The sequence below is a fragment of the Herpailurus yagouaroundi genome, unplaced genomic scaffold (assembly GCF_014898765.1).
Source record: "Herpailurus yagouaroundi ecotype Mexico unplaced genomic scaffold, PumYag 206, whole genome shotgun sequence".
Lineage (NCBI taxonomy): Eukaryota > Metazoa > Chordata > Mammalia > Carnivora > Felidae > Herpailurus > Herpailurus yagouaroundi.
The window spans coordinates 2,422,978-2,450,089 of NW_024412437.1; the positions used below are offsets into that span (position 1 = coordinate 2,422,978).

Consider the following 27,112-nt stretch of genomic DNA (forward strand, 5'->3'; position numbering starts at 1 on the left):
TCGGAAACAGGCTCCAGGCTCTGAGCCATCAGCCCAGAGCCCGACGCAGGGCTCGAACTCACGGACCGCGAGATCGTGACCTGGCTGAAGTCGGACGCTTAACCGACTGCGCCACCCAGGTGCCCCTGTTCTTGGAGGGTTTAGTCTTTTTGTTTAGCAAGAAGCCTGTTGGGTACGTTTAGGGAGAAATCTCCTACTCTTGCTATCACCCTGGCTTGCCTTCAGCGAGAATCCCCCTTCCATTCACTGACCCCCATCCTGCTCCTTGGCTGTCGATTCCCGCTAGTTCTTCTTGTGCTCACGGTGGAGCCCATCTCTCTCCCCTACGACAAACACCCGTTCCAGAGGTCCCCCTGAATGAGGCTGCCTTACCATCTTTAACAAGTGTCAGGAGTAATTTTTTCTTCAGCATTGGCCAGAAATTGGGAGGAGATTTTCCTTTTCCTTTCTCCACCCACCTCGAAGGTTGCAGAAAATTCAACGGGGACAGTAACCTGACGACAGCAGTACGGAAGAGACAAGGGCACTGCTCATCGGTGAAGTTCAAAATGAAAAGCTGTTGGTAAACGCACCTGGGGAATGAGGACATCAGAGAGAAGAAACCGGGAAGGATGCCTGGGAACGTGGCAGGGTGGAGATCCAAGGGTAAAAGAACCTAACAAAGCAGAAATGAATTCATAGTGTGATCCCTCTGAGAGAAAGGACACTTCTTTCTATTCCAGGGTATGTCTAGAAACAGCTCTGGCAAACCGGTGGAGGGCTGAGAACCACTCTGTGCCGTGACCTGAAGTCCCACGCAAGGAGCAACGGTGAACCCCAGCTCATTTGGGTGAGATGGAAATGTGACGAAGAAGGTTCAACAGACAGTAATCAAAGTGACATATTGACCGATGAGAAAAAGACTCTGATTGGAAAAACACCGTTCTAATAATGTGCTCCGGGTCATAGCAACTAATTAAGAAAAGGGCAGAAAAAGACATTCAAGCGATGCAGAAGGCCGTTCACAAATGCTCGGACACAATTCATTTACTAAAAAGGCTTTAGTAGCACAAAAACGCTTCTAAGCTATGGTTCCCGGGGCAGCTGGAACAAGGCTCTTTTCATAAACTTGGGCTAATTTCGGCACAGAGCAGCCTCAATCCGAATTCTTCCTTTGGGCCACAGCCTCCTTTGGACACACGGACGGTGCCATGCGATCAGGCCAACACCGCACACGGGCACCTGGGTCGGTGGATGGTTTCCCCGCAGTATGATCAATAATGCTTCCTAAAATAGGTCTCAGAAGCTGAGCTTAAAATAGTTTCAATTTCTCCCAGTTCCTTCTTATTTCAATTCACAGGGTGGTCTCTGGGAACTAGAGCTGATGGTTTTCTCTGAAGTTAACAAATTGATATTTCGCCTGGAAGCCGCCACGGGCTCGCTTTGGGCCAGCCTTCAGGAGCCCCAGTGTTTGGGGGTCCGCCCCATCAAGGTGACTCTGATCCCCTGTCCTTCCCTGAACCTTTTTTTGAGCCTCAACAATGAATGCTTTGCACAAAGTGGCAGAGTTCCTGACAGAGAAAAATGACTAGTACCTGCCTTTGCCCTCAGAAGCTACCAGCTCGGCCTTGAGGGAAGTGAATAAAAGCAGCGGAGACAGATGGCTTGCTGAAGCCCGCGTGGTGGGGTGGCCACACTGGGAAGTCAAGACACAATGGGGAGAGCTGGGAGACGGCTGCCAGCAGCTCAGCTCTAGAGGCCAGAGAGTTTCCGCTTCTTGTTCGCCAAACAAGCGTCCCTGAGGTACTTCAGGGCCTTGTGTCTCCTTCCAGCTCATTCCTGGCGTGCCTCTCTGGGCCAAACAATGGAACGGGCATCAGCCCAAAGCCACTTCAGAATCATGATAGATTGCATCTACTGTCAGAAAAAACAAAATAAAGGAACAAATTGTTACATTTGCCTGGCAGGTTGTGTTTTGTTTGGTTTTCCCTTCTGCGGGATTGGTTCTAAATACCTCTCGAGGCAAAGTTGGGGAACTGTGCAAGGCCTCCTGGCTGAGCTCCAGGGGTGGGCCCCAGGCAGCCAACCGGAAGGCTCCAGAAGGATTGCTCCAGGACTGGATAGGAGAGACACGGGCCAGCAGGTGGGAGACGGTTAGCTTCCCAAGCTCTTCCCAAGGTGGTGCATGATTAGGCCTGACGCCCCCAAAGGGGCACGTCGCTGCTGCTTTCCGTCGTTGGGCAGGGAGCACTTTGCCCTCTGCTGTGTCTTTCCTGCCCTGACAGGCCAGCGCAGGGGTCAACTTTGGACTGTCCGTGATGTCATTCCTGTAGTAACAACCTTTTCTCTTTTTTCCTTAGCATAATACTTCTTTATTATGGGAAATAGAGGAAGAAAATCCCATAGAGAGGTAATACAGCACCACAATGGCAAGCCCGGACCCCAGCGTCAGCAGACCTGGGTTTGTGGTCGGGCTCTGCTGCTTGGCTGGGTGACCTGTAGCAGGATACTGAAGACAGCCGGACCTCATTTTTCTCATCCGTATAGTAAAGCATCACCAGATCTTTCCTCTTGGGGTAGCGGTGAGGGATCAATGACATAAAGCAGGCAAAGCCCACTTCATTTTGACCTGGCCTTGCTCTGTGAAAAAAAGCCCAAGGCTGACACTTTGAAAGTCTGAATCGCATTTCATTATATTCCTGTAATATAAATGAAACCATCTTCCTGCTGTTAACTCTTTAAGATCATTCCTTCCCCCCCAACTTTTTGTCCCCTTTCCCACACCATTGATAATGCTACAGGGAACGCCTGTGATAAAATGTTAATCTTTGATTGCTAAGAACCTAACGAATCTCCTCAATAACCCCACCATTTTCCCGGAATTCCAGACCTTTTGGTATCAACTGACTGTTGGACACCTATCTCTGGTTTTACTCAAAATTAAATATGAAAACTAGATTTACCATCCCCACCCCTACTCTTGGTTCTAGGGTTTGAGTCTGCTCCTCCGTGGTCCTTGAATCACCCAGAATAGAAACTTGGGTGTCATTCTAAGCTCTTACTTCTTCCTTGTCCTCACATCTGCTCAGGCGCTAAGTTTGATTAACTCACTGCTTCTGTATTTCACCAATCTATCTCCTTCTATTCTCTGTTCACCTGGAGGAATGCAGGACCTCATAACTTCCTCCCCACCCACCCCCCCTTTTTTTAAAAAATAAGCTCTATGTTCAACATGGGGCTCAAACTCATGACCATGACTCGCATCCTCTACCCACTGAGCCAGCCAGGTGCTGCTAACTTTCTATCTTTTGAGACTCTGGTTTCCATAATCCATTCATCCATTTGTCCATCCGTCTGTCCATCCGTCTGTCCATCCGTCCGTCCATCCGTCCATCCATCCATCCATCCATCCATCCATCCATCCAGGCCTCCACCATCCCGTCTATCGGCAGGGGAACAGAATATGCCACCCCAAAATATGCCATTTCATTTTGAATTAAAGTTACTTGAGGGACGCCTGGGTGGCTCAGTCGGGTAAGCATCTGACTTCAGTTCAGGTCATGATCTCATGGTTTGTGGGTTCGAGCTCTGCGTCTGGGCTCTGTGCAGACAGCTCAGAGCCTGGAGCCTGTCTCTTGTCTCCCTCTGATCCTTCCCCGCTTGCTCTCTGTCTCAAATATAAATATTTAAAGAAAAAAAAAGTTACTTGAGAGACAGCCAGTTCAAGAAGCACACTGTGACCCTTCTTCGTCCCCCTGAAAGCAGGAGATAAATGTCCCAGGTGAAAGGCACCTTCCTTGTACCAGGAGGGTAGATGGCATCCTTACCACCAGAAGCAGGGAAGGTAGAGAGCCAAGAGGCTGTATAAACACACTTGTTACTTCCACTAACTTACTGCTCCAAGCCTAAACCCCTTTATCTGGTCAATGTTTTCACAAATCTACTGTTTTCTTTGTCTAAAAGGTAGACAAGCCCCCGCACTGGTCATTTCTTTGAGTCCCATATTTGTATAGGGTTCCCGTGCATACGAAATTAAATTTGTTTTGCTTCTGTCTTAAATTTGTCTTCTGTCCATTATTAGGTCAAAGAACTTAGAAGGAAGGAAGGGAAAGTTTTCCATCCCTACACATCTATCTATCCATCCACACGCTCCCCTGTGAGTTTTCTTCCCAATACGTTAGAATGGTTTCTTCATCACAGTTCAGGGGTCAAAACATCCGGTCCCACTCTGGGTCCCACGGCTTAGCAATTGTGTGTTCCTACAACCCCTCGAGGTCCCCATATCATCATCTGGAAGTCAACGCTCTATGCGTCCTGCCCCCTCGCTGGGCCATCAGAACCAGATGAGACAATGGATGTGAAGGTGCATCTCAAAATGCTCCAAAAGGCTACACAAATGTCTGGCATTAGTACACCTGCGTCCACCTATCAATTCACACTGCCCGGACTGTCCTTTCTGTCTTCATGGCTCCAGGCGTGCCCTCCTCCCCATGATAAGCATCCGGTTTTCTAACTCACTGTTTCAACCTTCCACACCCCGGGTCTTCCTCCTCCTCCCTACCTGACTCACACCAACTCATCTTTCCAGTTCACGGCCTCTGCCAAGTCTTCCGATTACTGAAGCCACAGTACGCGTAGTGAACAATGAATTCATTTTGGGGGGTGACATCTGGTTGTGGTTCAGTTCTTGGGTTCCCAGAGATCCCAATGCGTGGCTTCCTGGTGGACTTCCCAGGGGGAGACTACCACTAAATAAGTAGTTTGTCTCAGCTGTTGCTACTTCTGTTCCATCAGAAGGTCACAAATCATTAACACTCACGGAAAGGTGGCACAGTTATCTTTCAGCTTAGGGCCTCTGAGGTCTCTTCAACTAAAGTCAAATCTAACAAGTGGCAACAGGTTCATTGCGATTTTTATCTTAAAAACTACTTATCAAGCTGGAGAACCCAGGGTACATGTCCTGGTTGTATCAGCTTGGAGAGCGAGCTGGCCGTGGAAGATGAAATCAACTTGACAGGCGACAGCAAAAGTTTTGCAATTCACTGAATTCTGCAGATCTGGACAAGCAGCATCTCAATGACTCCAGCAAAAAGACGGTCACTGCCTAGGTCCCAGAAGGTGCCCCAGCACTATGAGCACATGCGGCCCCAGGGTAGTGGGGGCTATGCTACACAATTGATGTATATCATTCACCTGTGCCTCTCTCTGGCATGAAAGCCTCCTATGTAATCAAACCTAACGTTTTGCTGTTGCCAAACTGAACTGTTGGACCATCAATTCGAGTTTTCATTTTTTTTTAATGTTTATTTATTTTTGAGAGAGAGTGCACGCAGGGAGGGGCAGACAGAGAGGAGACACAGAATCCGAAGCAGGCGCCAGGCTCTGAGAAGCCATCAGCACAGAGCCCGACGCGGGGCTCGAACCCACAAACCGTGAGATCATGACCTGAGCCGAAGTCGGACGCTTAACTGACTGAGCCACCCAGGCGCCCCCATCAACTCTTGAGTTTTAACACTAGCATTTGTTAGCTGTTAGTCCATCCAGTTTGTTGTCGGCCAGCGGAGGACTATCCTGTTAACTAGAAAGTAGTAGCGGATGTCAAAGTTTAGGAGAAAAATTGTGACGGAGAAAAAGAAAGACAGAAAAAACTCATCGGTGAAATTTCCTTCTTTTTGCAAATTAGGAAAAATGATTGCAACATTTGATTTTAGGGGCTGAATCCCTGGGATCAAAGAATAGTTTGAGCCTCAGGCCTCAGTACCAAGGACAGTAAGAGCCTGAGGTGCAACCTAAGATCTTGCACAGAACAGTCCCTTCCAGCATGTTCTAAATAGCCCTTCCTGCTCTTTCTTGTGGACACAAATCTGGGAAATCTTGCTAAAATGCAGGTTCTGGTTCAGTGGCTCTGATGTAGAACCTGAGATTCTATCTAAGAAGCTCCCAGGTGGTGCTGTGCTGAAGTTTCTATAAACATCTGATATTGGGGGCCTTTAAGTTGAGGCAGGGAGTATGGAATAAAGAAACTGCAGGGGAAAATAGTGGTCGGATGGAATTCTATCCCGGCAATGGAAGCCACTGTGAAATTTTCTGATTTGGGCTCTACACGGATCCCGTCAGACAACTCTATGGGAGGTGGGTTTAGTGAGACTGTTCTAGAAAAGAGAGAAGGATGTCATCTAGAGTAACAGTAGTTGGAATGGAGAAAAACAAGATGGATGGAATAGTGAGGAGGCAAAACCATCCAAATAGAATTCCCAAGCTCAGCAACATGGGTACATAAGGCAAATGGAGGGAGTTTGGTCTTTTTCTCCCTAATCCAGTCAGACCCATTTCTCCTCTGAACAATCCTGTTACGGATTCGTCAGCAATCTGCACAAGCAAGAGGCCAGGCTAGAAGTCCACTGTTGCCCTTGCTTTGGGATTCTTCCTGCTCTCTCTCAGACCAACTTGGCTTACAGACCAAGTGGCCATCACGCCTCCAGTGCTGGGAGAACACGTCAGCCTGAGCCTTGGCTGACACCAACCCTTCACACCGGTGCCACGCAGCTCTGCGATGAACGCAGCTTGGAAAATGGAAGGAGGCCAGAGTCTTCTCAAAGGCCAGAAAACAAAACACAGGGAAGCCATCCATACGTGTTGGGGAAAGGACATTTTGAGAGTCCACAAAGACCCAACATTGCTGTTACAGAATTCCTGCAAGGGGCGCCTGGGTGGCTGATTTCGGTGATTTCGGCTTGGGTCGTGATCCTAGCGTCATGGGATCGAGTCCTGAGTTGGGCTTTGCACTGCGTGTGGAGCCTGCTTGGAATCCTCTCCTTCTCCCTCTTCCTCTCTCACAAAAACAATATAAATAAATAAAAGAAAAAAAAAAAAGAATTTCTGCCAGAGATGCAGGTCTGAATCTAATCATGAGAACACAGTTAGGAAAACCCAAGAATGAGGAACATTCACAAAACACGGCCTGTGTTTCTTTTCAACTGTCAGTGTCACCAAAGACAGAGAAAGCTGAGGAAAGACCTCCAGACTACAGGAAATAGCAACTAAATGTAGTGTGTGTGCCTGTGTTGAGACATGAACCTGAAGGTTTTTATTTTTGTTCACTATAAAAGTCATCGTTGGGACAACTGGCGAAATGTAAATATGAGTCCGTATCAGAAAATAGCATTGCATCACTGTTACATTTCCAGAATTTAATCATTGCACTATGGTTACGTAAGGGAAAGTCCTTGTCCTCCCCCCACCGTGTTTATTTACTTATTTTTGAGAGAGAGAAAGAGAAAGGGTACGCAAGAGGGGCAGAGAGAGACAGAGGGAGAGAGAGAGAATCCCAAGAAGGCTCCACACTGTCAGCACAGGGCTCAAACTCATGAACTCTGAGATCAAGAGTCGCATGCTCCAACCAGGTACCCCAGGGAAAGTCCTTATTGCTAAGACCGCACACTTATGTATTTTAAGGGTGAGGGGTCATGATGTCCCCAACTTACTCTCTAAAGGATTCTGGAAAAAAAGTGAAGTGTTAATATTTATACATAGAGAGAGACTAAGCAGATGTGGAAAAATGTTGACAATGGGTGAATCTAGAATCACTCGCAACTGCTCTGTAGGTTTGAAAGTTTTTTAACTAAAAAAGAAGAAGGTTTAAGAGAAGGTCACAAGAAATTGTTTGCTGGTTTGGAGAAAGCGGCTAAGATGCCAGAGGCAACTTCTGAACTGGGAAACTGGGCACCTCTTCGATTCTCGAGAGTTACTTGCGACAGAGGATGTCCCGCCCATCGGGGCTGCTCAGAGATTGGGGGTGCCCTGAGACTGGGGGTGGGCAGCCCTAACGTCTCTTGGAAAATGCCGCCTAGGCACGGTTTCATCTTCAAGCTCCTGGGGCTGACTACCTCCCCCGAAATCTCAGAAGGCTGCGCCCTAAAGGATACAGCTTGTTAGAAAAGTGCCGCCTTGCAACAGGTCTTACTGGGCCCCGTATCGACGTGCCATCATCCCAGGTGATGGGTGCCACAGGCTCCCCACCACCTTCCTCGGAGCTCCACAGGATGAGAAGGCGGCAGCCTGAATTTTTGCTCAAATGGTGTTTTCTCCAACTCCAAGTGGAAAAATGGGCCTTGCTGATCATTCTTTTCCCTTTGCACCTGGGCCAACGAAGGACGCGGAGAGCGGCTGGCCGGAAGGGCTACCTTGAAGGCCATTTTTACTTTGCAGACAGACGGTGGTTTGTTTCTCTGCTTATCTGGACGTCGGAGGAGAACAATCTGAAAGAGGGCCGCTAAACAAGAATTCTTTCGCACTGTTCCTTCATTTTTTTTCTCTCTGCCTTTTTTATTATTATTTTTTAATGAAAAGGAAAAAAACCTCTCCTGGCCCAGAGCCTAAAATCTCTTACTTGTGATGTTAATCTCTCCTCCCTGGCTCTGAGCCACTGCTGTTGGCTCTGTGCCTGTTTAATATCGTGGCTGCTGATAGCAGGTTCTCAGTGTTTCCATTATGAAGCTCGGCTTTGGAAGTGTTTTCTGAGATGGACGTACAGTCTTCCAGGCAAAGGGCCCTTACTCCATGCCTGGTCATCCACATGTGGCCCAGGGGTCCCCAGCCTGCATTTATAGACTACTTGGCCTGGAAGGGTGCTTCTGTAGGGCTCTTTGGAAAAGCTCATTTTCTGTGAGATGCTTCATTCCCTAAACATCTCTTGGGATGTATCTGAATTTGGGATTTGGGTTAAGAAGGGTCACGTGGGGGCGCCTGGGTGGCTCAGTCGGTTAAGTGTCCGACTTCACCTCAGGTCACGATCTCGCGGTCCGCGGGTTCAAGCCCCGTGTCTGGCTCTGGGCTGATGGCTCAGAGCCTGGAGCCTGCTTCCGATTCTGTGCCTCCCTCTCTCTCTGCCCCTCCCCCGTTCATGCTCTGTCTCTCTGTGTCTCAAAAAAATAAATAAAAATAAAAAAAAAAAGATTTTAAATAAAAAAAAGAAGGGTCACGTGTATGGGGCGCCTGGGTGGCTCATTTGGTTACACGTCCGACTTTGGCTCAGATCATGATCTCGCGGCTCGTGGGTTCGAGCCCCGCGTCTGTGCTGACGGCTCGGAGCCTGGAGCCTGCTTTGGATTCTGTGTCTCCCTCTTTCTCTCCCTGCCCCTCTGCTGCCTGTTTGCACTCTGTCTCTCAAAAATAAATACTAAAAAAAAAAAATTTTTTTAGAAGGGTCACTTGTCTTAACCGGTTTTCTCTTTTTTTAAGACAAATGCCACATTAGGTATTTTAAAAAGAGTGTTTTCCCTTAAGGCTTGATAAAGAAAATATTTTTGTCCCTTTACTCTCCTGTCTCATTTTTCTCAACCCCATTTTTCATGACTTATGCAAGACTTGTTTACATACTGAAGACTTTTTCAACCGAACTAGTGAATAATTCTTTCATTTATCACCCATGGCCCACTGTTGTGTTCATTCAGACAGCCGGCGTAGGGCAGAAATCGTCCCCGTCTCTGACGCTTCCCACTGAGGGGCACTCTGGCCACACGATCTGTTTCTTGGCAGCTGAGGTGGAATGTGGAAAGATCAAAGGACATAGAACCAAAACACTGGGGACCTCAGTTCTGTCAGTTATTAATCATGTGGTCTTGGGCAATTCACTTAAATATCTTTCAACAGGAGCGCCCTCATGTACAAACTGAGCAGTAACAGTATCTACCTTAAGACACTGTGAATGAGGGGCGCCTGGGTGGCTCAGTCGGTTAAGCAGCCAACTTCGGCTCAGGTCGTGATCTCACAGCTTTTGAGCTCGAGCCCCGCGTCGGGCTCTGTGCTGACAGCTCGAAGCCTGGAGCCTGCTTCGGATTCTGTGTCTCCTTCTCTCTCTGCCCCTCCCCAACTTGTGCTCTGTCTCTCTCTGTCTCTCAAAGAAGACATAAGTGTCCAAAAAAAAATTTTTTTTAATAGATTTTTTAAAGACTTAAAAAAAGATGTTGTGAATATTAACTGAGATAACATGTAACACAATGCTCTCCTAACTTTAAGTGCTGGGATATTACACTTTGGTGCTCACTTAACGGGAGCTTCACGAGTACCTATTGAATTCACCCAACTTTTTATAACTGCAGGAGGTGTTTTTTGGTCTGGCACTGATGGAGTTTTCCCACACGGTTTCAAGAGCTGTCTTCCTGCCCATTACATATTATTGTATTGTCCATTATGACTCCCAGGCACAGCCCAGAACAAATACAAGGACTTACTGGACTGCCTTTACTTACCACTCCCATCATTTAGGTGATCTCTGCACCCAACGTGGGGCTCGAACTCACGACCCCGGGATCAAGAGCCACGCGCTCTACTGACTGAACCAGGCAGGCGCCCCATCCACACAGCACGCACAGCATTTGGAAGGGCGACAGCAACACGTGAGCCATTAATGTAATTTCTCCCAACTGAAATCTTCATTAAGAAAAGGTCAGGGTGAAATATGCAAAACAGGGGCAAGTCACGATACAGCCAGTGAGGACTCTCCTGCATCAGGGGCAAGGTCATCCCTAGGCCGGGTGGCAGCTGCCAGTTGCAGGCAGCATGTGTTCAAAGTCTTGCACAGACTATGGAAAATCCATAAACAGTTCAGGACAAAGACTTTTGCAGAACTGTTGTCCTCTCCACATGGTGAGATATGCTGAGTAGTTGTGGCTGTGGATATTTTGAGATGTCCTTTGGCACTTGATCTCAGCCGAGGAAGGCACACGGGGACTAAAAGGTAGGAAAAATAAATTGTTCAGACGTCGGGCTCTAGGAATAGAGTTGTCGTTTCAACTTTGCTCCTGTCAAGGAGCCCTTAGGTTTATCATTAGCCCCGTTTTATTTTTAACTCGTTTCCTTTGCCTTTGGGTCTCTGGGGGCCGGTCTCTCTCTCCCCTATCATGGTGTTTCCACCCAGATCCTTCTTTTCTCAGAATCTGATCATTTTCATCTCCTTGGCACGTGCCACCAGCTTACCATCCTTCTAACCCCCGGCATCTGACTTGAGCTGGACGCAAGATGACCCAGCTGTCCTTCCATCCACACTTAACTCTGTATAAAAACTGAAGACACGTTTGGAAAGCCATTTTCCTGACTATTCTGGTTGATAAACATGCTTTATAAGGCACTAAACCTCTGAGAAAATTCCTCCCCATAAAGACTTTTTGAAAAAACAAGATCATAAAGGATATCATGACAACTACAATCCCTTTCAGGAGTATTTGCTGCCCTATAAAACTTGGAAGGAGGAAAAAAACGTTTTTTTTCCGACATCGCTTCTGTAACGTGGGAGGGACTATTTCCCTTGCCTCTCTATGAAAATTTAAACCCTCAGCCGGGCTTGAAAAACTCAGGTAGCAGATTCCATATACGGTCTTATAATTCAATTTTTAGAGCCAAATATAGCATATTAGTTATACGAGACTTTGTGCTCCAAGGCCAGACTGACCTAGAATCAAGTCCCAGGGCTGATGCTTGCTAGCTCTGATCATGTGCAGACCACTTGCTCTCATTAAGACTCAGTTCTCAGCTGTAGAATGGGGATAATAATAGTTGTGAGCTTTGAGTAAGAGCATGGCTATAGATAGGCTAGCAGGATGCTGGGCTCATGCTCAGTAACTATTCCTGCCAATACCCACATGACTATCATCACTATTACTCCCCCACTCTTGAAGACGGTGCTTCCTAGCTGGGGCCAGCTGGTTTACCCTCTACCCTTCTGCCTCCCTTTGGCTGACAAGAGGGGCCCAGGAGAGTCGGCTTGCTCCTCCTGTACTTTGCAAAAGGGCCATTAGGTGGGGCCCTGCCTTCATCGCCCACGTCAGCAAGGGGCGCAGATTCTGGACTTTGGAACCTGGGTAAAAGGGGTGAGAGAAATGTCGAATTCTGCGATGGCTGCTCAGATTGAGCAAATGAACCCGCGGCTCTGGTGAAATGGGGGCTTAGGGTCTGCAATGCAGCAAACACCGCACCCCCCGTGGCTTGGCGCCGGGCGGGACAAGCCGGGTGGCCGGCGTGAAGGAGAGGAGGTGGACTCCCTTAGGACCAAGAGCTCAGTGTTGAAGAGATGGCATATTCGGAATCATTCATCAAGCCGTGCCCAGAAAATGATTATGAAGACTCCTGGGGAGTGAATTCCTAGAGGCCACTGGTCACTTGGAGAACGTGCTGCTAGGCTCGTGCTTTCTAGTTGCGACGCCTCACTGCCAACGCGTGTTACTTACAGACCACCGATCTGGAAAACCTTGGCCCCTCCATTCACTGAACAAGGTCCAAGGAGCCACACTCAAGGTTCTGTTTTACCCCGACTCATGCCCATAACCTGTGATTTCAGAGTCCACGTGGATGACCCCCCCCAAGGGCAGAGCCTAGTGCATTTTCTGCTCCTCCTCTAACGACCTTCACGTCATTCTACTTCTTACCCGCTTCCTCCCAAGCCCCAGCCTGGTCCTGGATCTCCTGGAAGTGATTCCACGTCCGAAATCTGGAAACTCTAGTTGCCTTTTCTCCAGCCTCAACCTCACTCCCAGACACTTTCACCTTGACCTTGCTGGGCCCTCCACTCCCCAAGAGCTTCCACTGGTCTCAAGGCTCGTTTCGACTTTCACTTACTCACTCAGTTTTTCCATAGCCTGCTGAGCCCACCCTGAAAGCAAATCCTGAATCAGTCCAACCATCTCCTCTGCTCCCACATGTCGGCTGCAAAGCACAACTGGGAAAATGACACAATTCCTTAGGCTGGTGGCACCAACTCTTTCAAAAATCCCCAAATCACCAGACTGCCAAACCTTTCAAGACATCCTCTTAACTCCTCTGGAGTTGGCTCCCTCCTCTATTTCCAACACAGGTTATCTTGAACTTTCATCGGCCTCCTTAAGTCCTTTTTTTCCTAAGTCCTTCCTTTTCAGTGGATGACACTTCTCACATTCCTGGAAAGGAGAGGTCATCAGGCATGGCCACCGACTCTCTGCCCCTCTTTCCCTTCCCTGGAGACATATCCCCCCCCCCCCCCCCCGGCCTCTCCTCGTCTCTTGGAGGTTTTCAGGAAGACCATCCCCTCTAACTTCTGGGAGCAGGTTCTTTCTCCTGCTTCCAAACTCTCACCCACCTGCTGGTTCTTTCCTCTCTATATTTCACAGGCAAGAGTTCATTTATATTTTACCAGCTGATGGGCCCACACTTGTTTCTTGTACCCCATGCCTTTCCCGGGGTTCACTTCTTAAATCTGTCCCTTCAATAACCTCATTCATCTATTGTTGCTAAATCAGAGAAGTCCACAGTCAGGGTTATTGCTGTGCCTTCGCGTGATCTTTCTTCTGAAGCAGCTTCTAATGACTCTTTAAAAATCTCTGATAATCTGCGGTTTCATTATAACGTGAGTAGGTATGGATTTATTCTTGCCTATCTCCGCAGTCTCTAGAGAGGTAGTTGAGGGTGATCAGATTGCTTGGGGTTAAATCCTACCACCTAGCTGTGACACTATCACCTCTCCATGGCAAAATCCTGCATTATCCCAGACCCCTCAGCTGGTCTTCCTGTCCCATTCCCAAATTTAATCTGGCACCCACGTCTCTTTCTCGTCCTAATTTACCCTCTCCCTCTTTCTGCTGTCACTGCTTTCTTTAAGCTTTGGGCAGTGTTCCTTCTCATCTGATCTACTGCAAACCTCCTGTTTTCTCAACTAGCCTCTGCCTGCATTACAATCCTGCCTTTCTTTCCAGTCCACACCCTCCCTCCTGTGTTCTCTACAGCATCTTCCATTTTATGCTGCAATGAATTAATGCACTATTGAGGTCATCTTCTCCTTTCAGTGCAAAATAAAGGACTCCCCAGGTTCTCACTGGGAAGTGGAGACATGGGGATCAAGGAAGACAACTGGTATTTACTAAGCATCTATTAACTGTAGAAATTGTGATAGGTGCTTTTATCAATTGTTTGGTGCAGAATATTCATTATCATTTAAAAAACTGATCCAATGGTGGGGGGGGGGGCGCCTGAGTGGCTCGTCGGTTGGGCGACCGATTTCAGCTCAGGTCATGATCTCACAGACTGCAAGTTCCAGCCCCGTGTCAGGCTCTGTGCTGACAGCTCAGAGCCTGGAGCCTGCTTCTGATTCTGTGTCTCCCTCTCTCTCTGCCCCTCCCCTGCTTGTGCTCTGTCTGTCTGTCTCTCAAAAATAAATAAACATTTAAGAAATTAAAAAAAAAAAAAAAACTGATCCAACTGGGTAAGGAAAATCCAGGGGGAAGAATGTTCAAAACACAAGAATTTACTCCATCTCCAGGGAATAAGAAACACCCGAGGGAACAGTCTTTAAACCAGAAGGCTAGGGGCGCCTGGGTGGCTCAGTTGGTTAAGCGTCCAACTTCAGCTCAGGTCATGATCTCGCAGACCGTGAGTTCGAGCCCCGCGTCGGGCTCTGTGCTGACTGCTCAGAGCCTGGAGCCTGTTTCAGATTCTGTGTCTCCCTCTCTCCCTGTCCCTCCCCTGCTCATGCTCTGTTTCTCTCTGTCTCAAAAATAAATAAAAACATTAAAAAAAAAAAAAAAAACCAGAAGGCTTAACGTTCTTGTCAGTTTGGAATAATAATGGTCGGGGACAACACAAGTCAATTCAGGTCTGTGGACAACAGCTCTGCTTCCTCCATCTTTTAAGGCAGGTGCTGACTGCCCTTGAGACAAAGTAGGACTCTTCGGCCACCTGACCCCAACTCTGCAGCAGGAAAAACCCGTTCAAGTCCCCGAAGGTTTTGCCCAACAGAACCACTTCTTGACTTTGTCCAGTGTAACTAACTAAACACCTGTTATCTGAGGAGGGCACTGGCTTGGTACGAGATAAAACCCACAGACTTTAAAAAGCCCTTTACATTGGACCTTCCTGTTTGCACAAGTACTTAATGATAATTCTAACCCATTGTAACATTCTGTTCCTCAACACCCCATGGTGCAAACTTACAAAGTGGGCACCAGAAGACACGATCTTCCAGGCAGTTAAAGAACAAACCTGGTAAAAAACCACAACTTCCAAAAATCTGTACCCAGTCACTAATTAATTTTGTTATCCTTAACTGTATGAGAGAATATTCTTCTCTAATAGTAGGATTGTTCAAATAATAAGAGCAAATCTCAGAAACAGGAGGCAATATGCAGTTACTTGAACACTTAACCCAAACAGAGTATTAAGCCACTCCTGGGTATCACAAGACAACTTTTTTTTTTTTTAACCAAAATTGTTTTCTATCTCAGTTACGAAAACCTTCAACAAAGGCATATCATGTGTGCAACTGGTGTATCTGGTTTAACATCATCTATTTCAAGCGACCCAGATGGTTCTAAGCAGATTTAGCTGGGTGCTGAAAACAAGGCTTCACATATAAATCAAAATTAAGTTACTAGAAAAATCAATCTTGCCAGTGTCCTGCATTCCTGAGGACCTTCCTTAGTATGTTTCATGTTTCATTTCGATGTTTCACTGTAGTTTTCACATGCCAACCAAGGTGAAGTTGAGTTCATAACAAACTCAAACTCGTGACAGATTTCTGATTTCCTCTGAACCTAGGTATGAGGGACAATAAAACATTTCAGCACCGAATGGTCAGTTATTTGGTTTCACCCCCTGAGTATCTACTCCATGATGGCATTTCGTTCATGCTTTTCAAGATCTACTTATTACCAATGTAATGGGAACAGCTAAAGGAAATTAAAATGATTCCTCATAATGGTCTACATATTCCGAAGGTATTTACGACAGTCTCTTTGAAGACCTGGGAACAAGATGGAAGATCTTCAGACGCAGCTTCATGAAGTTTCTATTTAACAAATTTATGTGCCAAAATGGCCGTAAAGTCTGATGGGCTAGAAACAGTCCTTCAGTGGGTATTAGTGTGGAAATATGATGTAAATATGAGTCAGAAAGACTCATATTTAATATTAGTCAGAAAGAATCGCCATTAGTCTCAGAAGATCAGGTGTAGAATTTGGTGCGCAATGGCTGACATGTGCTTGCTTAAAATACATAGTCTATGGGGGTGCCTGGGGGGCTCAGTCAGTTGGGCAAACGACTTGGTTTCAGCTCAGGTCACGATCTCATGGTTTGTGGGTTCGAGCCCCCATCGGGCTTGGCACTGACAGTGCGGAACCTGCTTGGGATTCTGCCCCCCCACCTCTGCCCCTCCCTGGCTAACACGTGTGCTTTCTCTCTCTGTCTCAAAATAAGTAAGTGACCTTAAAAAACAAAAAAAAACCCCAACCAAACAAGAAAAACCCCCCAAAAAACCCACACTGTCCGTGTACAAGTAAGGGAGCACATGAAAGCAACGCTTTCAGTGCGTCAAAGGGAAAAAAAACGCTTTTAAATCATGTCTGCTGGAAATCATTACGGAAACTTCTTTTCCATAAGGTCAGCCCCTATCATCCCGTTGCCCCATTTTTTTTTTTTTAAAGACTAAAATTCTAGCAGCGACTTTGTCCTTGTGGGTATTTATCGGCGCGATGATATCCAGGGATTTTAGAGAGAAATCCATTTGACAAAAACGATGGCTCTGAACCCGTGAGTGGAGACGATCCACCTGTTCCTTTTTCAGAGCTCTATCAAGTCATTCTCTTTACTAGGAAGGCAGTCAGTGCCCTGGAAAAAGTTAACACGCCACCTGCCAGGCCTGAACAGCTTACTAATCAATGACTTCTCTTCCACAGAATCCAGCACAACGTTCGCACTTTACCTGCAAACACCATTCAGGGCTTACATTCACTATTCAGACATCTGGATGTCCTGTCCAGGAGGAGGTCTCATGCTGAATTCATTGACTCCAAGACATTACCAGTTATAACACCAAAAAAGAAAAAAAAAGAAAAATAGTGCCAGTTATAATTGCAGAATGCCATCAACCCCAACATGCGTTTCATTTTTAGGGTTGCTGACATGGAAAAATCAGTGGCCACCTTAGACTTGATGAGATAGAGAAATGCCAGTTACAGCTGACATGTCGAGATCCTACTACGTGTAACCAGCACTATTCTGAAAGCTCTTCACGTTTAGTGCATTCAATCTTCACAAGTACCGATGAGCAGGAACTGTTATTAAACCTATTTGTGGGAGCATTAAGAGGTGAAGTAACATGCCTTCGCCAGCTAAGCCAACTGGTCTTAACCCAACTGGTGTGATTCCAGCGCGTGCAGCCTGAATCCCTCCACCATTCTGCAGCTCTCCTGTTGGTTACTATTTTGGAGCGACAGGACAGGTGTCTGTCACGTCTTGGAGCCAAGATGTGCCAATCAAGATCCTCTACAGGTGAACGAGAGCCAAGGAAGGACTGGCTCCGAAACCAGAATTCCCAACTTCCTTTAAAGAAGCTACTGGACAGAGGGTCCCAGGCTCCAGCCTGTGTTCAATCCCTCCTCGACCTTGGCAAAGTGAACACAAAGGTCCCAGGGACGGGTGACTTCTCAGCTTATGTCTGGGGATGCCCCATTCTGGAAGGTGGACAATGAGAAGAGACTACAGACATTGAAAACGCGAGAACTCAGCACTTTTCCACTGAAGAACTCCACCAACTTCTCTGCTGGCCGATCTCTGAGAGTCTAACTCTGAAGTGGTTTTCATGAAGCATAACTGAAGTTAAAGAGGCTAAAAGAATCACTGTTTATGGAGTATTTGACATGCATCTTCTCACCAAATCCTCCCAATGACTCCCTGAAGTGGGAAGGTTCAGGACAATGAAGCCCCATTATCACGGAGTGCCTGAGCCCCGCTTTGGACCCTGTTCGGTCCAAGGCTGGCGAGTTCTCTGAATCCAGTACATCATCCTTCTAAATGGGCCTGGCCAGCTGCTAGCTTTGGGCAGACTCCTACAGTGTCCTCATCCAAAATGCTCCGAGACCCAAAGGTTGTTGGCCACCATCTGTTGTAAGCAATCCATTCACTGAGGTACCAACAATTGGGCTCAATAAACATAAACACAAAGCTCTAGGTAAATAAACAGGAAAGCCGTGCTTTATTTTTAAGTGAAGTGCACTGTTTTCCCACAGTAATTAGGTTTCGTACGTAGGGGGAAGAAAAGCCAAGCATTTGGGAAAACAACTGCAAATCAACGGGAACTGAGAACGGATCTCAGAAAACAGGAGCGGTTTGAGTTTCGTGGAACCGACGAGTTGGAAGAGTATTTTTTCTTCAAAACTCAAGATACAAACCTCCAGAAGAATACCAAGGATCCCATGACAAACAGCTACTACCCACCACTCAAAACGAACACGTGTAACCATTTTGTCACATTTGATTCTGAATCTGCCCCTCCTTTTCCTTTCTTTTCAAAGAAATGTTCACGTTTAAAGTTGAAATCTCTTCCCCTTCTACTTCAGGCTGACAGTTATTGTAAACTTGTGGTGAACCTGATAAATTTTATATTTCATTTGGTATGTAAATGTATCCATAAACAAAATGTGCTTAAGTGATTTTAATGGCTATCCATACTTAGGTTTGTAAACTTCTTTGGGAGATTAGTTTTTCATATGGAGTGAGGTAGGGATCTAATTTTATCTTTCCATATGGATAGTCAATGGACTCAACTTCATTTTCTGAGAAAATGACCCAATTAATCTCCCTAATAATTTGAGTTGCTTTATCTACTATGTATCAAACTTCCCTCATCACCTTAGATCTACTCCTGTCTTTGTGCCAATAGCATGCTCTTTTAATAGGGTTTTGTTATCTGATGGGATAAATCTCCTCTTCTTGTTCTTTGTTCAAAATTTGTTCTGGTTATTTTTAGACTTTTATTCCTCATTTCAATTTTACAATCAATTTATGACAATCCTGTTGGGATTTTGAATGGCATTACAATTAATTTGGAAGTTAATTTAGAAAACGACTTACTTCTTTATTGTCTTTAGTTTAGCCATCCAGGAACATGGAGCATTTATCATTTATTCACGTCTTTGTTATGTCCTTTTTTGTCTATGAAAGTTAGATTGCTCCCAGGTACTTTAAAGATGTGTTGATATTACTCATGCTATCTGACCTTATTCAGCTTTAAATGAGTTTATGAGCGATTAAATGAGCAATTACTATTTAGCATGACAAGCTATAGGGAAGGAGGCACAAATAGGGTAGTATGCAAACATCTAGAGAGGCACATAGCCTGGGCTCTAACCCTTAGCAGAAGGGTACACTTAGAAGGCTAGCCTAAATCATCTTATCTGCCCTTTCAAAATTTCAGGACACATCCCAGAGAGTGAAATTTCTCACAGTGAACCTAGGGTTTCTGCAGTTCAAAAAAATCTCCAATTCATAAATATCTTTTGAATGAATAGCATCAATGTTGATGCTAATAACAATAGTTCTGATTAGGCTCATATTTCCCCCTATTTCATTAATGAAATCAGGATATCATTGGAAAGAAAGAGGACTGAAAACTTGTTTTGTGGTACAAAAAAAAGAAAACCAGGGGGGCGGGGGGGAGGGGGAAATGGGTGATGGGCATTGAGGAGGGCCCTTGTTGGGATGCGCACTGGGTGTTGTATATAAATGATGAATTATGGGAATCTACCCCTAAAACCAAGAACACACTGTATACACTGTATGTTAGCCAATATATGTGTGTGTGTGTGTGTGTGTGTGTGTGTGTGTGTGTGTGTGTGTGTGTGTATAAACTACGGTGATGAGTCAAAGCATAGAAATAAAATCACATGGTATATGATTGATAAAATCCATACCACCTGGGTAAAAAAAAAAAAGAAAGAAAAACAAAAGACTCATTGCGCAACCTTGAGTAAGTTTTTTGACATCTCATTGCAACATGTGAACAGTTCCTCAATTTTTAAAAGGCTTTTTTTAAAGAAAATAAAACCTATATAAATAAAATTTTATTTTTGGCTCTACCATGTGACAGTAAGATACATCACATGACACTTCATTCCTGAATATGCCGGCACGTATCTCCCAAGAACAGAGAACAAGACATTCCATATATCCACAAAGCAAAGACCACAGGCAAGAAATTTAAGATTGCCTCAATACTACACCATACTATTTACCTAATATATGGTCCATATTCACATTTCCCCAAATCTCCCAAGAATATTTTTCCTTGCCCTCTGCGCTGGCCCACCCCCTGTTAATTCAGAATCCAATCAAAGATTGGGCCTTAAATTTAGTAGCTGGATTACTTTAGTCATTAATTGAGGGCAGTTCCCCAAGTTAACGACATGTTCTTTTAAAAAGTTTTGGCTAGTCGTTTTGTAGAATGTCTTTCAATTTGGATTTGTCTGATTGTTTCCTCCTGATTGATCCAGGTTAAGCATTTCTGGCAAGAATCCACAGGTGATGTCGTGTTCTCAGTGTGTCACAATGGGAGGCACATTATGTCAGTGCGTCCTATTACTGGTGATGTAAAATTTGCTTACTTGATGGTATCCAACATATTTCTCTACTGCTTATAATTAATACAGAATCTTATAATGCTTTGAGACAGCGTGAATTCCTGTTCCCCAATACTGTTTCCTTCCGTGGTTTTAGCATCCACTGATGACTCTTGCTTGAGCCAATTATTACTGTAATAGCTTAAAACGGTCACCTAGACCCTGTAGTTGGTGTTGCTTTTCTAGCCCTGATTTCTGGTTTCCCAACCATGATTCAGCCTTGTCCCTTTGATTACGCTGCTTTTGACCAGTCTGGTTAACGGTCTTCCTAACCCTTAGAACTAACCACCAGGCCTTTTTGCATTTGCCACAGCGTCCGTGAACCAAGCCTCGACAGAAAGCAAATATTGCTCTAAGCTATATCGACTACTACTAATGATCATGAGCAGTATGTTCTAGCTCTGAATGCAGAGGTAACATGCATTCTGAGTACAACTTTGAGAATCAGAAAGCTAGTTGGATAGATGCTACTTTTGTTCACATGTCTTTTACATTCAGCTCTCAGATCACAAATTATTTTTTTTTTTAATTTTTTTTTTAACATTTATTTATTTTTGAGACAGAGAGAGACAGAGCATGAACGGGGGAGGGTCAGAGAGAGGGAGACACAGAATCCGAAACAGGCTCCAGGCTCTGAGCTGTCAGCACAGAGCCCGACGCAGGGCTCGAACTCACGGACTGCGAGATCATGACCTGAGCCAAAGTCGGCCGCTTAACCGACTGAGCCACCCAGGCGCCCCTCAGATCACAAATTATACCACAAACAGCAAAGTTACCATCTTAAGGAATCAAACCTGACCTGTTTTCCATTGTCCTCAAAATGATACTGTTAGACATGGAGTGAGCAAGGACAGTGACTTTCCACGTCATGGACCACAGTGGATAATAATCCTTTGAAACCGCAAATGGGGGTATTTTGTGCAAACTTCTTTTTAGCATGTACTGTTATATTAGAGAAAATTACAGATTTCGTAGGTGGCTGGTTATAATAAGGTTAAAAAGAGAACCATAAAAGTTGAAGACATCAGAGATCACATCTAAAAATAAAGCAAATGCTTTTTACTTTCTATAAGACTCAATGAGAAGTCATTTAAGGAAAAGAAGATCAGCTTCAGAGACCTGTAAATATGGATTCTATAGTTCTCACTGGCCCCCTGCTTTGTAAATTGATTTTAGTAAATTTTGAAATCTGCAAACAAATTATTTTACTGTACATCCATCCATGTCATCCTCTTTATGTTAAAAATATGAAAGTAATGGGGCACCTGGGTGGCTCAGTTGGTTAAGCATCCAGTTCAAGTCATGATCTCACGGTTCGTGAGTTCGAGCCCCACATCGGGCTCTGCACTGGCAGCATGGAGCATGCTTGGGATTCTCTCTCACTCCCTCTCAGAATAAATAAAATAAACTTAAAAAAATACAAAAGTCATACTAATAATGAAACAAACTTCATAATGACTACTGCAATAATAAATGTTCAAGGGGCGCCTGGGTAGCTCAGTCAGTTAAGCGTCTGATTCTTGATTTTGGCTCAGGTCATGACCTCCCTCTTGGTTTGTGAGTTCACGCCCCCCCCCCCCCCCCCCCCGTTGGGCTCCATGTTGACAGTGCAGAGCCTGCTTGGGATTCTTTCCCTCTCCCTCTCTCTGCCCCTCCTCTGCTTGTTCTCTCTCTCTCTCTCTCAAAATAAACAAATAAACTTCAAAAAAAGAATCCTCGATAAACAGAGTTATCCTTAGGATAAAATTCCCTCTTTGTCAGTTGGTAACTATCAGTGGAAGCTATTTGTGGTCAAGAGGAGAACTTTTCTGGCCAACTCTCCACAGCAATGCAAGATAAGCAGTCAAAGCATTGAAATGTTTACTCAGTTCTCCAAAGAAGGCACCCACCCAGGAGAAGAAACTAGATTTCTCAGTTAACTAAATGAGACAATCTAATTCCCTAAAACCAAGCACAATTTAGTGATTGAAAATCAGTCTTTTTTTTTTTTTTTAAGAGTTTATTTTTAAGTAATCTGGGCACCCGATGTGGCGATCGAACTCACAACTCTGAAATCAAGAGTCGCATGATCCATCAACCGAGCCAGCCAGCTGCCTCGAAAATGAGTCTTTTTTTTTTTCTTTTAAGTTTATTTATTTATTTTGAGAGACAGAGAGAGAGAAAAGGAGAGGGACGGGGGGGGGGGGGAGAGAGAGAGAGAGAGAGAGAGAGAGAGAGAGAGAGAGAGAGAATCCCAAGCAGGCTCCGTACTGTAAACACGGAACCCAATGTGGGGCTTGAGCTCACGAACTGTGAGATCGTGACCTGAGCTGAAATCAGGAGTGGGACGCTTCACCGACCGAGCCACCCACGCACCCCCCAAAAATGAGTTAACCAAGAAGAGATAATAATAATCAGAAGCTGGACTTGAAAGCCAAGGTCCTTCTCAGGACCGGGGTGTTTTCCATCCTGGAGCACTGGAACTTTCATTTTGCTGTCACTTCTCTCCCTAGATAACTTTACTCATTTCTGTCTCTGGGTCATGACCTACACACCTCTCCGAACTCCAGATTCCTATAGCCAACTCCTTACCTGCTGGTTCCAGTTGTAAGTCTCAATGGCACCTCAAACTGACTGTATCTCGGGTGAAACCCCTGCACTGTTCCCCCCCGATGGCAATCAGGGTCAGGAGACAAAGCTGGATATCCTGAGGTCATACTTACGCCCCCCTCCTCTAATGCATCGAGTGCAAAAGCAAGTTGGTCTGTTTCCAAAATACATCTATCCTTCCTCTCTTTATCCATTGTCACATCTCCAGCCCAAGCCACCATTATCTTTGGTCTGGATTATTACAACCGCTTGCCAACTGTCCTCCCTCCTGCTCCCACTCTTGCTCTCCCTGCCACATAGTCTCCATAGAACAGCCAGAGCAAACATTTAACAACATAAATGACGTACAGCAACGTGGTCTCCCAAAGTGGATTCTGGAACTGAAAAAGGACATTAGTGGGAAAACTGGTGAAATCTGAATAAAGCCCACGGTTATGAGAAACGTAGCGGGTTTACGTAAGATGTTAACATTAGGGGAAGCTGGGTGAAGGGTATATGCAAACTCTGTCCTATCTTTGCAACTTGACTGTAAATTTAAGATTATTGCAAACCAAAAAGTTTATTTTATAAGCCCATAAATATCGTGTCTTGCCTTTGTTTAAAATACTTGCATAGCTTCCCACTGTGCTAAAATCCAGACTCTTTGCCATGGGCTCACAGGTCTTACGTCATCTAGCTTCCAATACTTTTTTTTGGTCATTAGGTTTATTTATGTAAGTAATCCTAATGGAGGGCTTGAACTCATGACCCCGAGATCAAACGTCACATGCTCTTCTGACGAGCCAGCCAGGTGCTCCTCGATACTTAAAAAAAATTTGGCCCGGGGGTGGGGCGCCTGGGTGGCTCAGTCAGTTAAGCATCCGACTTCGGCTCAGGTCATGATCTCATGGTTCATGAGTTCGAGCCCTGCATCGGACTCCTCGCTGCCAGTGTGGAGCCTGCTTGGGATTCTTTCTGCCCCTCCCCTACTCACACTTCCTCAAAAATAAATAAAAACTTAAGAGAATAAAAAACAATTTACAAATTTCATTTCTGAACAGCTCTGGCCACTAGTTTTCTGACGGCTCCTAGAACATATCAGGCTGTGTCAGGGGCTGTGTTAGTCCCTGTGGTAGTTTACTAGGGCGGCCTTAACAAAATATCACAGATGAGTGGCTTAAACAATGCAATCCGAAGCTACAAGTCCACAATCAAGGCGTTGGCAGGTCTAGTTTCCTCTGAGACCTCTCCCCTCAGCCTACAGGTCGCCATATTTTTGCTGTGTCTTTATATGGTCTTTCCTCTGGACTGACACACCTCTGGTTTTGTGTGTCCCAGTTTCCTCTTCTGTAAGGACAACAGTCAGGTTGGATAAGGGCCCACCCTAATGGCCTCGTGTAACTTCATCAACCTCTTCAAAGCCTTATCGCCAAACACAGTCACATGCTGAGGTACTTCAACATAGGGGTCCTGGGAGGACACAATTCCGCCTACAACAGTCTCCTTTCCCGGACGACCCTTCAGACGGTTGGCTCCTTCCATGCTCACGTGGCACCTGAACCTGTCACCTCTTCCGAGAGGCATTTCCTGACCACCTGGCTTCGAGCCGAGCACCTCCCCCCACCTCTCCACCATATTTATCGCCTTCTTTGCATTTACTACGGCTAGAATTCTTTGTTTACCTGCCTGTTCATCTGTTTTGCCCTACTCCAGGAATGGTGGAGGCCTTGTCTGTCTTATTGCTGTCTCCTCACTGCTGGTTATAGCGCCCAGCACATTAGCACTCAACGCTTGTTGACTAAGAAATAGCTTATTGACAATTCAGACAAAAGCAGGGTCTTGCTAGGAAATCATTAACGGAGTTAATGCCACGGTATGACCGTAACAGAAAAAACCTAATATTTTCACAGCACTTTACAGTTTATGAAGTGTTTCCAGGTAAATGAACCTGTATGAATCCTCGTGATGCAAGCATTATTTACTCTCCTTTCTCGATAAAGAAACCAACACTCCATTGCTTAAGGTCACGAAGCTGGGACTTCAATACTGATCTTTTTGTTTCACAAGGAATGACTTTGTGTTCTCTGATTATAACACAGCTGAACCAGAAACTAAATAGATTCACATACCACTTTTAGGCAACCTCCAAGGAGAGCTCTGTGAAGGACACAGACTCATTCTTCCAGGAACTAAGCTGGACATTCTTTCCACCTGATCAGAGGAGTCTTGTTGCTGAGGAATAATGGCTAAACAAGAATAAATACGGTGCCCTAAGGCCCTTTTACTGTGTGTGTGGGTGGTGCTGGTGGTTACATAAACACGCTTTTTGTAAACTGTTCTGTTTCCTGCGGTATGAAGAAGCGAAGAAATTGGGAGAACCTGATTTCCTAAGCGTTCACAGTTGGTTTTAAATAGCACTTGATATTTCCTTTAAAATCTATACTTCTCAGCTTGGACACACCTTAGATTCACCTGGGGGGGAGCTTTACAAATCCCAATGCCCAGACCCCTTTCCAGACAAATGAAATCAGACTCGTGGAGGGATGGGACCGTGGCATCAGTGAGTGCTAAAGCTTCCCAAGTGGCTTTAATGCGTGGCCACCACTGACGACCATTGGTCTAGACTTCAAATGGGGTGGGGGGAGGGGTTGCATATCTTACCCCCAAGAGAACACATCAGGTTTAATTGGAGGATGGATAGAGTCTCTAAAACTGCAGACACTCCTGATGGGAGACTTTGGCATTCCTAGAGGGCTCATGTTCTATGCTTCATGTGTCTTACCTGCCTTAACCCAGTCTGCACCCAGGACCAATAAAATCAGAAACCCAGAGGGATGGAACTCAGTCATGAGCTGTCGTTCAAACTTCTCAGGTGACTCCAGTGTGCGGCTAAGGTTGAGAGCCACTGCTTTAAATGGTGCTGGCTTTGTCTGGAAGAGGAAGTAAAGGCACGGCGGCTGGCTCCCCATTAACCCCACTGAACCACAGTCGCCTGGCGGCAGCTACACAGGGACTCTCCCAGACCTAGATTTATGGCCTCGGACAAACAACAGATCCCTACCCTGGCGTGGTGCTGGCCTCCCCAGCGCTAATTAAAACCTAAATAAGTCTCATCATTGTGCGCATAAAATAAACGGGCCTCAATTTAAGACAACTTTCCCACTGTGCCCCGGTGAATGTAATCACAATTTACGGGGTTTTCACAATCATCAATACACGCGTTTTATTTTAACAAGAAGGAGAAGATATTTATAGCTGGTCATCCCACTACTCTTTTTTTTACTAGATAGCGGGACACGTAAAAAAAAAAAACTACTGGCACGGTAATTGATAATGGGATAGCAACATGTACTCTATTCAATCACTCATCAATATGATTATCACTGGCGTCTTTCAATTTAATTATTGCTTCTTATCGTCTGTCATCAATTTCATTAAGTTTTTGGCAGGTAGGGGAGGAAACAGGGTACAGATAGCAATATGAAGGATGGAACAATAAGACTATACGCTCAGAAGATGCCAAGAAATACACTGAGTTTATTAAATAATTTGGCAAAGCAGTGAGACCACAGAAAGAGCCCACGACTCTGCTACTTTCTCTAGCAACTAGCTATGCCTCCCACCAACAACTCCGTTCGGCTCCCCGGACAGAAAAAGGACATGCCAGTGCACACCATCTGCTGAAGGCTCTAGCTTTGAACCCCCGGACAAAGCTATCCTTTAACAGTTTAAGTATTATTACATAAATATGTATTTGTCACGTTCTGATTTTGAAGCATTAACAAGTGTGAATGAAAACCAGTGAAGTCTTCCTTTGCCGCCTCCCTGGGACCAACCTTGAAGCAGCTGGCGACCAACAGCTGCTGTTGAATATGGAAATCGGAGGAAGGCGACGGGCAAAGAAGTCTAATCAGGCCAGGGTTGGCCTGTCTGGTCTCAAGCAAGACCTGGGGATCTATGGAGTGGAGCCAGGCAGAGGCTGAGGTGGGAGCTTAGACAAGCTGGGCGCCATGACAGAGAGATGAAGCCCAGGAACCCACGGGCAGTCAGCAGGCTGGGGAGGAGGCGGCAATCCAGGGGACAACAGCTGGCGTTTCTCCTGGAGGCAGCAAACTGTGCTGACAAGGACTGCATACGAGTGCCCGGGGGCT

General features: G+C 45.7%; 1 protein-coding gene and 1 long non-coding RNA gene across 7 annotated transcripts in view; one reads left to right on the top strand and one right to left on the bottom strand.

Moving 5' to 3' along the window:
* LOC121015298 (uncharacterized) overlaps positions 1 to 1,932 on the top strand; it is a 2,459-nt gene extending 527 nt beyond the window's left edge. Inside the window, exon 2 of the long non-coding RNA XR_005783740.1 lies at positions 138 to 1,932. This is a non-coding gene — a long non-coding RNA (uncharacterized LOC121015298). The remainder of the gene's footprint in view (positions 1 to 137) is intronic.
* The window catches only part of PITPNC1 (phosphatidylinositol transfer protein cytoplasmic 1), a 273,382-nt gene that overhangs the window by 62,312 nt on the left and 183,958 nt on the right, over positions 1 to 27,112 (bottom strand). The gene's annotated exons all lie outside the window — the stretch shown is intronic.